The sequence below is a fragment of the Fukomys damarensis genome, unplaced genomic scaffold, assembly GCF_012274545.1.
Source record: "Fukomys damarensis isolate Sample0158 unplaced genomic scaffold, DMR_v1.0_HiC HiC_scaffold_8, whole genome shotgun sequence".
In the NCBI taxonomy this organism is placed as follows: Eukaryota; Metazoa; Chordata; class Mammalia; order Rodentia; family Bathyergidae; genus Fukomys; species Fukomys damarensis.
Window position 1 is genome coordinate 25,159,195 of NW_022900920.1, and position 18,050 is coordinate 25,177,244.

Sequence of the window (18,050 nt, forward strand, 5' to 3'; positions counted from 1 at the left end):
TTTTTTTTTTTTTTTTTTTTAAGAGAAAATTAGAGCTTCATTCTGGAAACCCTTGGCATAATTAAATACCAGAGATTCACTGAGCAGCAGAGGGGCTTCTGGTCACACACTGCCGCAGTGGCTCTTTGTATTTTTCACAGAATATCCATTTCTACTCCACAAAGGCAGAAGAATCTGCTGTTAGCAAACATGTGTGCCCTCATCACTTGGCCAAATTATTTCTTTGGATAATTGGGAGACAGAAAATTGGAGAGAAGAAGCTTGGAGGTACATGCTGATTAACAATTAGCTATGGAGAACAGAAGGTCTTCTATTCAGTTGCAGGAGGCAAGAGGACAGCAGCAAGCAAAGTCCATACCAGTCTCAGGATAATAGGAGACTGTAAAGGGGTTCTGTTGTTGCTTATTTGAGTTTGTTTTAGTTTAGATTGATAGAGTTTAGCTTGATGTTTTATTTTTACCTATATGTAAGTATAATGCCTACTTCAATGTGTGTCCTTCCTACCTGCTTTCCTCTAAACATAGATTGGGCATCAACGTTTTGGGCCCTGTATCAGGATTCATTTTCTATGTTAGCTCTCAAATTCTCCTTTTCCACTTATGTTAAATTTAATCACAATACCTACCACATGCGGTTGAGAGAAGGTTAAATTAACTTGCCAAAGGATCTGGAACAGAAGGCACAGGTCCAGGATTCATATCACTATCTTTCCTCTTTGAACTGCTAGAGGACAGATGCCCACACAGGACTAGGAAAGGGTCCAGAGGCACACCTTGCCAAACTGCATACCTCCAAGGCACAGAACTGGCATAGCTGAATGTGGTTAAGCAGGAAGTCCAGCAAGGCCCTGGAGCACAGCCTGGATGTCAGGAGAATTATGTGCTAGAAGTCTAAAAGAAGAGAGGCAAGACATCTGTTTTGGAGTCCTCCTTCGTGGCTGGCACAGAGGAGGAACAGGGTGGCTTGTGTGTCAGATCACAATGACTGATCGTGCCTGCCCGAACCCTGTCCTTACCAGGCCCCAGAAGTGCTGAGAGAGGCTAGTTCTCTCCTTTCTCCACTCACCAAGGCAACTCTTCAGCCAGACCCTATTTTCTTCTCAGCACATTGTTAACTGGCTTCTCCTTTCAGCCACTCTCTGCCTCTCTGGTGTTTCCAGCAAATTCTTCAGAATTTCATCTACAGTAACCCTTTCTTTAAGCCAAACTTTTAGAAAATGACTTTCAACCTGGAGAAATGAAGAAGAGATTTTTTTTTCCCCCCTAGCTGGGATACACATAAATAAGACAGAACTTTCATAGTCCACTGTTAAAATAGTGTTGGACTATAGAACTGAGAGATTTGACCCCTTACTCTAAATCAAATGGATTGCATCACTTGTCATACTGCGGACAAGACAGAGACATTCCTTAATTCATTCCACAAACATCTAGTGAGCCCCTGTGTTTGCCCAATATTGATCTAGGAACTGAGGACAAAGATGTATATGGACAGTCCCTTTTCTCCAGTAGTTTGTGTCTTGTGAGAAGGCAGACAGCGAACATCAGAATAAATTCCGTCAGGTAAATGCTATTAAGGTGGATCCAGTGCAGCACATTAAAGAAAATATTGAGAAGACGGTGCCTTACTCTGAGGAACGGGGCCAGGGCAGGTTTCAGATAGGCAGAGATCATAGATCATAAGAGCCATGGAACCAGATTTTTAAAGATCATAGGAATTTTCCAGATGAACACTACAAGAAGAAGAACCAAGATATGCAGAGGAATGGAAGGCTGAAAGGACATGGTGAAGAAAATATTTGGTGCAGCATGGTACCATCAGGCAGGGATGAAGAAGGGGATCAAATTGGAACAGCTTTGAGGGGTACTTTGACAGGTGAGCACAGACCGTTCACCATCAGAGTTCTGATAAGTCCTGCACTTGTACACAATCATTTTACCCTCAGTAGCTATTTAAGAGAAAATAAAATTCATCAGAATTCCTTCCAGAGACAGTAATATATTTGTTCAGAAATTCCTTGGCAAATTGCTTTCAGGTGAAGCAAAGACTTTCCCCCACAAAGCACCTCCACAGACTGGAGAATGCTGGTGGCAGTAGAATGGAGAGGTTTTGCATGAGAAGGAACAGTGTGTGTGTGTGTGTGTGTGTGTGTGTGTGTGTGTGTGTGTGTGTGTGTGTGTGTTTGTCAGGGCTGCTAACACAGACTGCATGTTCTCCTTGAGGCTCTTCCTATGACCCATTAGTGAAGTGTAGAATAGACAGATAGATAAATCCTTACATCACAGCAGATTCCATGGAGAAGGGACTGAGGTTCACATCCTGGCAGCAGAAATTGAAACAGAAACACCCCAAACAGAGACAGAGAAAAGTATGAGGAAGCAGGAAGGTGTTAGATCCCCCTCAAAAATGTGGAATTTCACCAGCCCTAAGAGTTGCAAGAGCTACCACCTGAAATCGGAGTTATATCAGTTTTAAGCTCTGAAGCATGGAAAATACCAGAAAGCAGGAGCACATTAATTCGGCAGCATGCCTGCTTCTGTCTGAAACCTCAGCAAAGGTCAGTTGCTGCAATGGGCAGATGTCTGCAGCTTTGGATACGGCATTGACAAGTGTCTTACACAGTGGAGCGACACGGTTCCACCCACTGTGGACATTCGGTAAATAGGAGGGTGTCAGAAACAGTGAACACCAAAGATGTGCATCTGACCCCATGTATAAGGGCATGGTGATGTGGAGACTGATGCCAGACTTCTACAAATGGAGCCACTGCAGGCCCAGCCTCAGAGATACCTGCTCTGTGTCCTCAAGGACTGGAACAATACGCTCAGCCCCATTCTCCAGCATTAACTGCAAGGACAAGTTCATTAAAAACCAATAAAACAAACAACCACAAAGGCTGTCGTGATTTAAAGGTCTGCTGGGTTCTCATGGTTGGCATGGCACACGCCAAGAAGCAGGCGTGATTCAGAAGTAATGAGTATTTTTAAAGCCCTTTGCAAATTGCATCTGATCACAATACATTACCTGAATCACCCCCATTGCCAATTTGGAAACTTGAAATGACAAAGTGCCCTTTAAGTGTTTAAAAAAATCAAAGGAAGAAGTGCTTGGTGAAAATGATGTACAACTTAAAGCCCTAAGCCCTATTTGCCCTTGCTTTCTGGACCATCCATTAGATGTTTGGTTTCATCTTTCATTTAGAAGATGTTTTTCATTCTATCGTTTTTTTCCCCCTTCTTACGGCATTTCTATAGGGCTGCTTTTTCCAGGCTCTGAGGCTCTGCTCTCCTTGACTCATTCTCAAACATCTAAATTGGCTATAAGGACAGGGTGTGTCCCACCCCAAGCATAGGTGAGAGAGGACTGGCTGTGACGTCCTCTTTTCTATATCCCGCAGAACCAGGGCCTCCTCTTGTCACTGCTGAATCTTCAGGGCTCTGCCCCATGTCAGGTACTGAGTGACAGCCACAGTCCTGTGGTCCTCACATGTTCATTCTGAAACCCCACAGTCCAGACACTGCCCGCTTCCGGCCCAGACCTGCCAGCATCATCTTCTTGCTTCCCTACTTGTTCATTCCCTGATAACCCTTTACCCTCCAGCCTGACAGGCACAGCCAGACTTATCTTCTCAAGCACTATTCTCTGCTCAGGAACCTCTGGTGGTCTCATCTGGGAAAATCAGAGGGAAACATGGAAGGAAAGAATTCCTCCCTCTGAACAGCGTTGCTTTGTGGGATGAGTATTCTTACCGAGAGACTGGACTCAGGCCATCAAGTTCTCGAAAGAGCATACTTGACACAAAAATGGACACTTTTGTTTTACTTTGGATTTGTTAGACAGGCCAACGAGATCTGATTATTTGGGGGCTGTATGTGGGACTTACACAGGCTGGCAGGGGAAAAGAAAGAAGGAAAATAAGATCGCTGCTGGACACTCTAGAGAGCAGGAAGAAATAAGGAGAAAATCAAAGGGAGTTAAGTAAGACTCTGCTACATGGTAGACAACATGCCTCTTGGTACCAACCTCCATGTCAAATTAGCACTCTTGGGTCACACAGGCTACAGAGAAGTCACTGAGGCAGAGCCCACATCTCTCAGCAGGGAGCAGGGCTGAGAGCTCTCACCAGCCATGAGTTCAGGTCCACAGGCAAAGCCCCAGGCCTCGAAGAAAAAAGCCGCAGGTTGACATCACAGCCTCAGAGACGTGTCCAGGCTCTGCCTCCCACCTAACTTCCAAATGGATTCCCCCAATCTAATCCTCTACTTCCCAGCCTCACCAATTTCCCCTCACCTTTCTCTTTATTGCACCAGGACCAGGCTTATTCCTCCTCCTGGAGATGAGAGGCCCTCTTTGCATCATTTCTGCGGACAGTAGTCTATGCTAGAGACGTTCATTTGACTACATCCTTTGTCCAGACCACATCTTTGGTCCTCGGCTTTCTCCTGCTCAGGACACATCTTCCTTCCTAGGAAGATTGCTCCTTCCCTATATGGGGCCATCGTGAACTAACCCCAGTTCAGTCCCCACTAAGCCCCAAATCCTAACTCCAAGCCCTCCACTCACTAGGAAGGGAAGGAACAAATCCTCAACGACCTCCTCCAAATGCACTTTGGAATACATCTCATCATCACACGGCTCGGCTCCAGCCACGCAGTTTTCTTATCATAAATCACAAGCTTTCCCACTTCCAAGCTTTTCCCGTATCTATCCTGTATCACCAGCTAAAAACACTCTCCTGCCTCCCCTTTATCTATCAAAAACCTATTTTTCCTCAACAGTGAAGCTCAATCCCAACCTCGATCACAAATCACTTCGCAAACGCTCCGTGTTCAGTCTACCGACGCTGACTTCCCAGGAAATGCATCCAAAACATGCCACTTCCTATTAAGAAGCGGATGGCTCCTAGATGCAAAACCGAAAACAAGGTTTGATTCTACTCTGTGGCAAGGCCTGCCTCTTTGAGCAGCTTGCTGTTTACCAGGAGGTAGACAACATATAATATAGCAGAAGACACTTGCGTACATCAAAGAAAGAAAAGTTCAAATAGCCACTGCTACAGAAACACACTTTGTCAAATGACTTTTATTAAACTTTCTCCAGATTCTTCTGCCAGGAAGCTGAATTCAGTCCAGGGCCAAGTGCGCAAGGCCCAACTTCGGCACTGAGTGAGAAGGCTCATGTTGCTCAACTCACCAGGGATTATTCCCACGGTGACACTAGGGTTCCTACCAGGCTCCCCTGCCTGACAGACACCTATTTCCCAGAGCACATCAGACACATATGACAATGAACAGTCAACTTGATCTGCTCAGGAGAAATTTCTGCCTAGTGTTTGCTTCCTGGCCAGTCGGGTGTCAGTTGTGGTACATTAATCTGCATGTTCCCAGTGCAGAACTTCTCACCTCGGAGAAATAAATACCTGATTGGTACAAGCAGCAAAAGGACTCCAGCCTTGTCAGAGGCCTGCCGCCACCCAGGTGTGTTTCCAAACTGCTACGGTCACAAGCTCTGTCCTCACATGGGGTGATACCAGCTGGCTTCAGGATTTCTGGAGTTGCTACCTTTACTGTGCTCACACAGGGTATGAATGAGACAGACCTCGGAGCAAATCCCACTCTGCTCTTCCTGATGGAGACCTTGGTGGGCAGGGTGCCTAACTTGTCTGAGCTTGACAGTCTTCCTTCCTAGGTCTAACAGGGCTGAAAGCACTTGCCCCCACCCCACCCCTGGTAGGTATGTGACCTAAGTGACATGCACAAGAAACACATCTAACCGAATCCAGCATGTAGTAAGCGGCTGATGAATGTTAGTCCTTCCTCTCCACCTCTTCCCCCCATAGAAAATTAACAGGTAGAAAAAAATACGTCAAAAAGGAAAAACGTGGCAAAATGTCTTTGTAAACAGGAAAGGGTGGAGGGGCTGAAGGGAGGGCTGGGGAATGGGGAAAAATAAGAACCAAGATGAGTCATGAAATATACAAGAACCCAATGATGAATGTAACTGTATTATATACCTAAAATGTACCAACAAACTTAATAAAGATTCAAAGACAACAAAGAAAGAAAAAGAAAATTGACAGGTCTCCTAAACCTGAGATGGCCCTGGCTGCGTAACCTGCCCATGTGCCCTTGAAGCCTGAGATTCTGAGGTGGTAGCCAGGGGATCTGTTGTTTCGTGTACACTGGCTAACAGTGCCCTCCGACTTTGAAACCCCAGAAGAAAATGAGCCAATAACTGTACCCAATGTGCCAGTTGACTTAACAATTAGCTTAGGTACACCAACAGCTAGTCACTCTCCACATAAGCAGATGTGGTATATTTACTCACCAAATCCCTCTCTAGCAGGAGATTCAGCAAACTCTGCTAGTCTCAGACAGCTTAATGCTTAACGTGAGCTCCCAGCCCTGATCCAGGCGATGCAGATGGTGATGCCGCCTGAGCCCCGCTAAAGTGGCCTCTGAAATCTAGCCCAGAACCCTCCTTGGGCCGGGCTTTGTCTGCACAAGGACATCAAATGGATCAGCAGAGGCCCCAGGCCTTAACACAATCCTGACCTCTCTTCTTGAGGACTGGCCCTTCTGTTGGACCCCTACATCCACTTTCTGTCTCTTATGGGCCTATGCCATCTGGCTTCAGGACTTCCGAGTGCCTCCATGTTTTGGCTTGAAGCCAGTGATGTTTTCCCATTAAAAACTTAATCACTGTTGCAAAAGAATAAAATTTCCTGCTGCTGTCCCCTCTCTCCATGCTACCTTAGGACCTCCATACACACAGTTCCAGGAGCGGGACCCCTTCCAACTTCAGATATTCACTGGAATAGAAACTCCTGAGGGGCCTTATGAGGTCCCCCTATTTAAAGTCCAAGTCCCCCTACGCAATTCTCTACAAACCAGTGATTGTGGTAAAATAGGGCATAACAAACAAAAATAATTTGTAATCATGTTTATTTCTTGTTAATTTTCTTTCACTGGCCTTAAGCTCTAAATTCTGAGGAAAGTCACTGCTTTATTCACCAATGAACGCTATTTCTGGCCCAGTCCTCTGACTTCTATTTGTTGGAAGGGAAGGGGAGGTAAAGAGAGGGGAGGAGAGGGAAGGAAGGGAGGGAAAATACATAAATACTGGGCCCCCGCTCCTGCAGAACTCTGCGTATGCTGCTAAGGCAGGTGTTTAAGGTTCATCTCATCCCTGTGGCTTGGAAAGGAGAACCAGCTTCTGGAGCTTTTCAAGCAAAGCAACAGACTGGCTTGGGGGAGGCCTGATCTTTCCCCATTTCCCTTCCACAGCTGCCCATGAGCTTTATCAGGTGAGCAAGGATTAAAACTGCACACGCATCCATCGAAGGCTTTCCTGTGCACAGGCGCGTGCGCACATGCACACACACACACACACACACACACACACACCCTGCTCCCTCTGAAGTCTCCTCTCCCACTCAGGGCCTGGCAGGGTCCCCTGCAGGAGGGGCTGGGTGGACCAAGCCTTGGGCGCCCACTGCCCCACCCCTCGTCTGCACAGCACCTTGAGCCCGTGGGTGGGAAGGGATTTTTGCTGTCTACAATCCCGCCGCTGGGTACAGGTCTCTGATCACCCCACTTGGGTCCCCCTAGGGCAAATGACAGGACCACCAATGCTCTGGAACAAATGAGGACTTGGGAGGCAGCAGAGCACCCGCCCCCACGTCCCAGGCATCTGCCGTGTCCCCAAGCATCTTCTCTGGAAGTGACGAGCTGTCTGGCTCAGCGCTCATCCCCTTCCAGAATGTAAATCGCAGGAGGTCTCCTGCCTGAGCAAAACAATTAACACAAAATACCAGGATTACCGTCTGCCACATTTACAAATCTCTCCAGCTCACACTGGCCTCTCCTAACGATTTATGCCTCCATGGTGTCAAGCTGTTCAAACGCTCCGTGTCTTTCCCCACCCCGACTGACTAAAAGTTCTTGGCACAGCTTGGGCAGACTGCTCTTAAAAAATCCAAAGCTATCCCTAGCAGAAGTCATGCCACGAGAGGGTCAGCACGCGGCATATCTGTTTTCCTGTCCCACTACCCTGAAGGCACATGACCTCCTTCCAGGAAAAGGAACTCTAACTTCAAAACCTTTTTTTTTTTTCCCACAATAAGCAGTACGTGGCTTGCTCATCTCCTCTAAGACGTCAGGCGTGATGAACTGTTCCCAGTCCAAGTCAAAAAGGTAAACTATTGTCACAAGGATGTGTGACCCACTGGTTCATAACCAGAGGGGCATTTGGCAAAGTCTGGAGACATATTTGATTGTCACAGCAAGGCAGGAGTTCCAGTGGCATTTAGTGCAAAGAGGCAAGGGATGTGGCTTAACATTTAGCAACATGTGAAAGGCACAGAACCTTTCAGTACTGCGCATGTGCTGTGCATAATGTTTACATTCATTGAGTGGACTTTGTACATGTGCAAAACACATCTTGATGCTGTTTTTCACCCCCTTTCCCTTCCCCTCCCTCCCTTTCTGTCTCTTGATCCCTTCCTCTCTGAGAAAGATCTCTCTACTTCCTATCTTTATTTTGTCCTTTATTCATACTTTGATGTTCTCACATAAGAGAAACCATGAGATAGTTACGCTTGTGTGTCTGATTTATTACACTTAACGATATGGTCTCAAGGTGCATCCATTTTCCTACAAATGACTCTAATTTATCTTTCTTTATGGCAGATAATACTCCATTGTATACAAATACCACATTCTCTTTATCCATTCATCTATTGAAGAACATGTAGGCTGTTTCCAAGATTTAGCTCAGTAAAGAAATATCTGCATAAAATTTCCACAGTGTTGAGAAAACTACAAACAACTGAATACCGGTTGGCTCCTCTCACATTGTTTCATCTACCAGAGTATTACCTTAAAGCAAGATGGCACTGGGAAGACAGCAAGGTGGAGAAAGGGCCAAGTGATATGGGTTCTTATGTCTTGATCTCTCACACACCTCCCTAAAGCAGAAAGGAGACTTGTAAGGACCAGATCTGCCCAACTGCAAACCCTCAAGGTTCAGTTTCCATCTGTGTAAAATGGAGCCATAAACTATGGGCATGCTGCCTGGCTCCAAAAGCTATTTCAACTCTCTGTGGGATCTGGGAAGCTCACTGAGGCCCCCAGGGACTGAAAGTAGCAGGATGCACTGTGAGTATAATGAAGTGAAGAGAGCTGCTGTCCTAGCAACTGGTGAGAACCCATGCTAAAGAGAGACTTCCCTCTTGTCTCATCCTCTTGGTTTTTTGGGGGAATTCCCAAGCTTTCACAGAAAAATTATTAGATTTCTCAGCAACAGATACAGAGAGATATGTGTTGTCCCTCACAAGGTAGACCCAATGAGAATGGATGGGCCAAGAATCCCAGGCAGTGAGCAGCTTGAAGGGCAGCTTAAGAAAGGGATAGCAGCTTTTCCACTTGACCTTTTTCAGGGGATGTGATCAAAAGCCACCCCTGCCCCCAGTTCTCATTCTCATGAGTGCTTGTAGAGGATGCACATGTGCACACACATATGTTGATGTGTGCAGATCAAAGCAAGCACCAGGTTTCACGCCAAATCAATAGCAGGGCCAAGGCAAGACTCTTGAACATAGGAACCCAAAGTCATGAGCACCTAAGTCACCCCAATACACACACACAAGGGTGGAGACTGGAGATCACTGACATCTTGGGAAAAGTCATAGGGGTTTAAGAAGGAAAATGTGCAAGTCAATGTAATTTTTAAGGGAGAAGCAGGTACATGGCTCAGCTGTGTTTATGGGGTGTTGGAGCAAGGGCCTTACTCATTTGCAGTGGCTGCCTCCCTAGCCTTGACCTCAGCACCCCTCTCTCAGGTACCAGCTCCACTCTCAGCAGCTGCTAATACTAGCTACAAAAACCTCCATGGCTCATCCAGCTAAAAGTGCCCCATGGCTTATTGCCAGTGCAAACAGCCTTTCCCTCCCCAGAGGAAGAATAAAGATATTCTCAAACTGAAGCTTCCTGTCTCTCCCCACCAGCTTTGGGCAGATTTGCTACCCACAATTTTGTCTACAGAGCCACTGTTGGTGTTAATTGTATGGCAGCCAAGATGGCTTTTAGAAAAAAAAAATGTTTTTAAAAGATCAATATTCATTAGTTTGGTTCTCTATTAAGTGAAGCACATGTGGTGAAGGGAATAATTAGTGAAGTTAATTGCGGCTTTACGGAGAACCAAGGGGATTCCAGGGAAATGGCCTAACATTCACCAAGAGCAATATGTTCATTGCTCCTGCAACTAATTGCAATTAGCGAGCAAGGGAACATGCATATGGTCTCTGTGTGTAATTAATCACATGCCTTTATCACAGTAGACACAGGCTGCTGAGTGATAGCAGACATCCACTTGGTCTGTGCCTCTGCATGGCTGTGTAACTCCTGCCAGTTCCTGCTATGCAGTCACCCTCAGGACCCATGGGATCCATTGATCCCAGGACCCGCTGAACACCAAACTCTTCAGTGCTTATAAAAAATGGCATAGCATTTCCATATAATCTACACATATCTCCTGTGCACATTAAATCATCGCTAGATTACTTACATGTAATATAATATTTGCTATATGCATATCTATCTGTACTGGTTTTTAAGAGTGTATCTTTACTGTTATAAACATTGTTATTGTTGGCTTCATGGAGTCAATACTACCTAAGACTGAGGACATATGGAGAATTGATGACATCTTCCTGGCCTAAAATACCTACTCAGTAAATATTTGTAAATGAGAAAATAAATGATGCATGAAGTGGAAAGGTCTTCTCCCATTCATGTAGATTATATGGCCATTGGCCCTTCAAGAGCCACGGAAATGCCATCTCTGAAATGAGGTACAGACAGGGAGACTTTCGCCAAATGGGGCCAGGATGACGCTGCATGTTTAGCGTCTACCATGAGTGCTGGCTCCTGGACTGCTGGTATTGAATTAGATGACCTCTGAAGAGAGTCCCTCCTTTCTTCACCATCTTCTCAAGCACAACTTTAAACTCACCAGCTTTCCTGTTGCTGTCATTGTTGTCCTGTTGCATCTGTGACATTCCCTCTACTACCATCCAGAGAAAAGTATTCCACTTTTACGTAAAATATAGACAAGGATCTCTTGCTTCTTCATTGACTTTGCAAATTTTAGAGATTAAGAGATTAGGCCCTGGGAAAAGATTGGTTCTTCATGCTTTTCTACCCTGGAAACTTGAAAAGTTTTAATTTTGGAATACATAAAATCTTAGCTCTGCGAATATTCCAATGTTGAGTTTGGACCCAAAAGTGGACCCAGGAATCTCACAGGGCCAACAAAATCTTCTAAGTTTCTGCTGGCCGAATGACCCCAAACCTCATGTCTTCTCAAACTGGTAGAGAATAAAGGGTGGAGATCCATAGCAAAAGATTTGCTTTAATGTAAGTGACACAGAAGTTACACCCATCATTTTGCTCAATTTTGTAGTAGGGGATCCCAGGAATCCAAAGATGTGAATGAAGCTGGAGTTCAAAATCTCTCAAAGGGTATTTTATTTCATCCAGGAGAAAAGAGGAATGAATTGCAGTGGTGGACTGGTAATAATAAGAGGGGTCTGCTTTTAGATCTAGAAGATTTGTAAGTAAGGAAAGAAGCTTTGTCTCCACCATTTTAGTTAGAGACACCTGCCACATGGTGTTATAATTGCCTTCCACTGCTTTTATCATAAACTCTTTGAAGCAATAACTGATACAGTACCTAGCACACAAAACATGCTAAGGAAATGGGGCATGAATGACTTAATGAGTTAATGAATTAATGTAATATCACTTATATCCTAATTTACCTTGGGTAAAGTTTGATTTGAAGAACATATTTCTAAGGTACTCTTTCCCTTACTACATTTCATCTTCCCTGGAATAAATGAGACCCTGAGTCTAATAACCTGGCAATTCCATAAAGATCCATTTGGTTTGAAGGCTTCTGAACTACACCCACTTTCCCATCCAATGGATCTCTGCAGCCTGCTGTCATTAAGGCCTCACTCTCTTCTTAGCTCTATTGACCTTTGGTTCCTACCTAGAAAAGCCAATGGTAGCACTACAATACTGGGAAATACAATAACTACTAAGATCAAAAGAAAAATACAATCAAAACAAAACCTCCATCAAACACAAGAGAGAGGAAAAAGACATCAAGGGAGATCCTGAGATCCCAAAGAGACAGTTATTAGTTCTAATTTACAGGTGAAATAATGAAGGCCAGAGAGGCTAAGTACTTTTCCAAGATCGCCAGTGAGAGACAAAGCAAAATTCAGAACCATGACTCTCCAAACAAACCAGTATGATTCCCATTAAGCAAAACCACTGAAAACAGAGTTCATTTCTTAGTTAACTTGTATAATTTGCTAAGGATTCAACTCATCTATTCATGGCTTGTCACTTTCTTAAGACTAAATTTTAAAAAATGACCATGCAAAAATGGTCCAAGCAGAGTGAAATTAGATCCCTTAGCATCGAGGTCTATAAGGATTTTATTGAAAGTTTAGAGATAGTCTCATAAACTCTCTTCACCTGTCAGCAGAGCCGCTATGCCAGGGAGTCAGGATCACTCCACACTATGAAGCACAAGCAAGACAAGGTGTTCCGTAGTGATTGCCCCAAGAGCAACAGGCAACAGCTCCCCAGCCGGGGAGATACCCTCTAGGCAGCAGACAACCTGATTATATCAAAGGGAAGCTAGGCATGCAGACTGAGAAATCCTGCTCTCGTGTAGTTGGGAAACTATTCACTTTTTAGAAATGTCCACTGCTTAAGATAGATAATAACGAGAAGACACCAAACAAAATCCTATCTGAATGGATAATTAGCGATAACTCCTAAGGCTAAAACTTGCACATTATCCTCAAATGCAGGCCCATTGGGGCTGAGGAATAGAAGGAAGAAGGAAAGAACTTGTGGGGTTAGAATGGGTGTAGGGCTTAGGGATAATAAAGTAATGTCCCACTAGGGTTTCAAGGAGTCTTCTGCCAACCTATAAATGGAAAACACTTAACCCATTTGTCCCTTAGCAGACATGACTTATCAATCACAAACAAAACTTAGAATTCCTCTCAACACAGCAAACCCTCAGCTAACAGCAGCCTGAGTTGATGAAAAAAAAAAATTACCTGAGTATTACCCTTTAAGTCAATGCCTACAAAGAACATTTGATGAAGGAAAGCTAGGATCACCTGAGACACAGAAGAGGCAACGAAAGCATAAATGAAGGGGAAAGCTATCCTTCTGCACATTGGACAATAGCTGCAAATCGATAATTCCTGTAATTTGTGACCTCTAAGCCAAGTCCAAAGAGACAGCCACAGGGTTTTGCTCCCAACTTTTTCTAGAAGACAAATAATACCAGGAGTATGTCCTACAGCACTTGAAGCATTAAGGAGAAATCAGAGCAAATGATGAAATTGTGGTGATACGTTGTTTCCGACTCACCTGGGGCAACTTAAGGTGAGTTTCGTCCCTTTTCCTTAGGCAAAGGACTCCTTTCATCCTCATATTTTCCTTCTGTGTGTGTTTGTTTCATTCACAAAGCTTTTTTTTTTTTTTCTTTTGGTACCGGGGATCGAATCACAAAGCTTTTTTTAAAAAAATAGTAATTGGATCAGTATGTTGCTTAGATTCTTCCAATCACTTTTTCTTCTACTGTCTAGAAATCAAGACTTTTTTGCAGAGTACTATGCATATTAGCATTTTTTAAAATTAACATTAATGGCTTCTAAAACTAATGGCCAAATTTGTGATAATTCCCAACAGTCTAACCTTGTACTTAAAGTATGTAAATGAGTAGCATTAAGTATCAATGGGTAGTTTTCAGAAGTGTAGAATTTTAAGTCCCATCTGAGGCCAGCGAAACCAGCATACACATTTTACAAGATGTAGTGATTCCAGCACACATTAAAACTTGAGAAGAGAGAACATTTTCTCTCAGAAATCTAATTCTTCTCTTTCCAGGTTTCTTGTCCTCATATAGCATGGAATGGTAGCTGGTTAACTGCTTGTCCTAGCCATAAAAGATTTAAAAAGACATAATTGAATTAAAAGATACAAATAATTTTAAAAAAAAGAACCTCAGATGGTCTAGGAATCCCACTTGGAGGTATAGGTACAGAGCCATAGGAAATGAGCACCTTGAAGAGACAGCTGCATCTATGCTCATTATACAGTCACTACACACACAGACACACACACACACACACACACACACACACACTCACACACACAGGGTCACTATAGCCAAGATGTGATGATGATCTAAGTGTTTGCTAATGGATGAGTAGATAATCGAAATGTGGTATGTGTGATACACACACACACACACACACACACACAATCTTACTGAGCTACAAAAAGGAAGAAAATCCTACCATCTGTAATGACCCCAGAGAACTTTATGCTAAATTAAGTCAGACACAGAAAGAAAAATACTGTAAGAGCTCACTCATCTGTGAAATCTAAAGTGGTCAAATTCAGAAACAGAAAGTTAAAACAGCAGTTTCCTGGAACTGGACAAGAGGGAAGTGAAGGAGATGCTGTCCAAAGAGTACTAGTTTTCAAGTCATCAGATGAACAAGCTCTGAGGGCCAGATGCACAGCATGTGTGGCGAGAAACACACGCCCTCCAGTGTATATAGAAAACTATGGTGAATGTTCAAATTTTAAAATGTGTTACACTGAAGGACGCATTGTCATAAATCCCCCTCAACACACTCCCTCTCGGTCTAGACACACTTGTTCAATCGTCCTTGCCACTTTCTGAAGAAGTTCTGGTAGTTCTTTTTCATAAATGTATGATCAAAAATATAGTGAAAGTTACTGCCAACTGCTAATCTGTGGAAAGCTAGGCTCTTAAGAACAATACAATAAAAACACTGGGTAGAATTATTCTACCTGATTTTAAAATGAATATATAATCATCATGACAGTAGGACACTCAGGAAAAGGTGGACAATAGACTTAATGAAACAGAATAATGACTCCAGAGATAATCATAAACATCAACTCATTTTTAACCAAGGTTCCAGGATAATGCAATGGAGAAACTACAAGATTTTCTTTCAAAAATTGGTGCTGCAAATACTGAATCTTTGTATGCAAAAGGAGAAGGAAGAAGTGGAGGAGAAAAGGAGAGGAACAAAAGGAAGAAAAAGAAAAAAGCCTCAAACCATATATCACAACACACACAAAAACCATCTCAGAAGTCGGATCCTAGGTTAAATCTACAACTGCAGAGGAAGAAGACTGCTAAAGAACACAGAAAGGAAAATCTGTCATTTTTAGTTTGGTAAGGATTTCTAGATAGATAAAACGTGCAACAAATAAAAGAAAACCCTGATAAATTGAATTTGATAAAAATTAAAACTTTTTTTTCAACAATTGCTATTAAGAATGAGAAGTTGAGCCTGGGCATAGCAGCACAGGCCTATAATTCTAACACGGGAAGTTGAGGCAGGAGGATCACAATGAGACCAGCCTGGGATAGACATAATGAGTTCAAGGCCCATCTGAACTACATAATAAGACCCTGTCTCAAAAAACAAAACATGGAAGTAGATCCCAGGAACCAGCAATAATCTAAAGGGGGAAAAAAATGAAAACCTACAGAGACATTGAAGAGACAGAATGCAGTGTGGAAAGGGGGAGGGACTACCTGTACTTTCTCCCCAGATCCCACCCAACTTGTGGCTATGTGAAAGGAAGACCAAATCTACAAATACAAAGTGAAAGTGGGGGACTCTAGAGCACTTCAGGGAGAAATGCAGAGGTGTAACAGACCGGCACACGCTGTGAGCTGCAATAGCTGGTGAATGACACTAGTCAAAGCACCCACCTCATGCCCTGCAGTGTGCTTGGGCAGAGAGGGGTTGACTGTTTGAACCCCAGACTTAGAGCAGCCTTGGGACAACATCAATGCAGGGCTCCCAGTGTTACATTTTCACAGTGTGTGGGTAAGGGACAGCCATGATCTGGGAGCTACGGTCAGGCTGGGCGCCATCCACATCCCCAAGGCGAGAGACCAGGCCCAGCCCAAACTGCTGTACCTTTGAAAGCTGCAAAACTGGAGACTGCCCCAATCCTACTGCCTGCTGGTACTTGAATCCAACACAGATCTGGGATCTGACTGTCTTCTCCGTCCACCACTGTGAGTAGGGACAGGTCTAGACTTGGACACTGCCCCAGTAGTGCAGATCCTGGAAGAAAACACACACTCAGAATCATAGGGAAATTGTTTGGGTTTTATTGTTGTTGTTTTAGATTTGTTTGCTATATTTTCATTTTATGTGAGTATATGCATTGTTTTTAGGGCTTTTTCCTTTCCCCCGTTTTTCTTCACCAGTTTACTGGGGCTTCCTTCATTCTTCTTTTTTGTATCTGCTTCCCTTTTCTTTTTAATTTTTCCCCTTTTCTCCTTTTTAATTTTTCTTCCTTTAATTGATTTTTCTGTTACTTTTACTATCCAATTTTTTTTCTTTTTCTCCTTCTCCTTTTACCTTCTATTTTTTATCACTTTTTCCTTTTACCCTTACCTAGATCTATACACACACTTCTACTCCTGAACAAGATCCTTATTATACTGCTCTCTCCTCTCTCTCTTATCATAGTTTAAGGTTTAAAAATTTTCCTCTTGTAGTCCCCCATCCCAAACCCTTTATTTTTAACAGTGTGACCATAAAGCTTTGTTAATTTTTGACATTTAACTCTATAAAATGTCTGTTGAATTCTTTTCTAACATTAGCAGACATGTATCTGTTGCATTTAGCATAAATTAGTTGTAAGCCACCACCTGGTTTATCTTAATGTTTACACCATAATTCTGGGTTTATACCTCTAGGATGAAGGGTGGTATGTAATTGGTTTTTATGATGTGTTTGTATCCAATTTGTCTTGGGTGATACTTCTGTAGCTGTTTTCTTAATATTAGCATGGTTGCATAATTATTACTGTTTCTCTGTAAACCAACACATTCAAATTACCTTTGTGGCATTAACAGCACTAGAATACATCCCAAAGTACTTGGTTGTAGGCTAATTATATGGCACCCTCTGCTCCCAAATAAACTAATGTAGTCCAACCTTGGGTCTGTGGGAAAGGATTATAGTTAGCCACACCCAAAGTACGTCACTGAAAAGCAACTAAAGAAATCTCTGTTCTAGCAATAATGTCTTTACACTGTAAGTATCCACAAATCTCACCACAAAACAAATAAAACAATAGAAACATGAGATGACAAAGCAGCAAAATGCCTCCCAAAACTCCTAACTCTCTCAACTCTCCTAACTCTCCCAGGGGGCATCCAGGGGCAAAATAGTGTAAGCCACACACCCAAATTACTTGAAAGGATAACAGAAGAGGTTAAAAATAGATCAAAGAGGTGCTCAGCAGGATCAGGGAAGATATGACTGAACAGATAATGGAAGCAGTAACAAAAAAATGCACCAGCTTTCAGAAGATATTAATAAAAGTTATATGAGCTAAACAAAATGATATAAAACATGAACAACCACTTTGCCAAAGAATTAGAGCCCATGAAAAGGTTTTAATAAAAAATCCAGGAGATTAAAAAGGAGATTGAAAGTATGGACAGAGAAGCAACCTATGTGAGGACAATTTCAAAACTAGAGACAATAATGCCTCCAAACTTCAACTACTCAAGACACAATTAAAATTATAAGAGAAAGTGAAAATGAATCCAGCAGCTGCTAGATGATGCAAAGAAAACTAAGAATTAGCAGAAGTGAAAAAAATCAGAAGACAGAAAAAATGTATTAAAAACCTGTTCACAGAAATAATGGCAGAAAACTTCCCAAATATAGGGAAATAAATGAACATACAGATAAGCAAGGCATATAGAACACTAAATAGCCACAACCAAAAGAGAACTTCTCTACACTGCATTAGGCTCAAAATACCCAAAGTCCATCAAGGGACAAAATCTTAAAAGTTATTAGAAAAAAGTAACAAATCCCATACAAATATAAACTTAGCAGAACTACAGGAGATTTCTCTACACAAAACTTAAAG

The 18,050-nt window shown here is 43.0% G+C and overlaps 1 long non-coding RNA gene across 7 annotated transcripts in view; it reads right to left on the bottom strand.

Moving 5' to 3' along the window:
* The window catches only part of LOC104869391, a 203,742-nt gene that overhangs the window by 114,941 nt on the left and 70,751 nt on the right, over nt 1-18,050 (bottom strand). For 4 of the 7 annotated variants that reach the window (XR_004516300.1, XR_004516301.1, XR_782305.3 and 1 more), the window contains exon 2: nt 16,070-16,219. The exons of 2 other annotated variants lie outside the window; for them this stretch is intronic. This is a non-coding gene — a long non-coding RNA (uncharacterized LOC104869391). Of the gene's footprint in view, nt 1-8,879; nt 8,969-16,069; nt 16,220-18,050 lie in introns of all 7 variants that reach the window. One more of the 7 variants, XR_004516302.1, reaches the window with a different exon arrangement.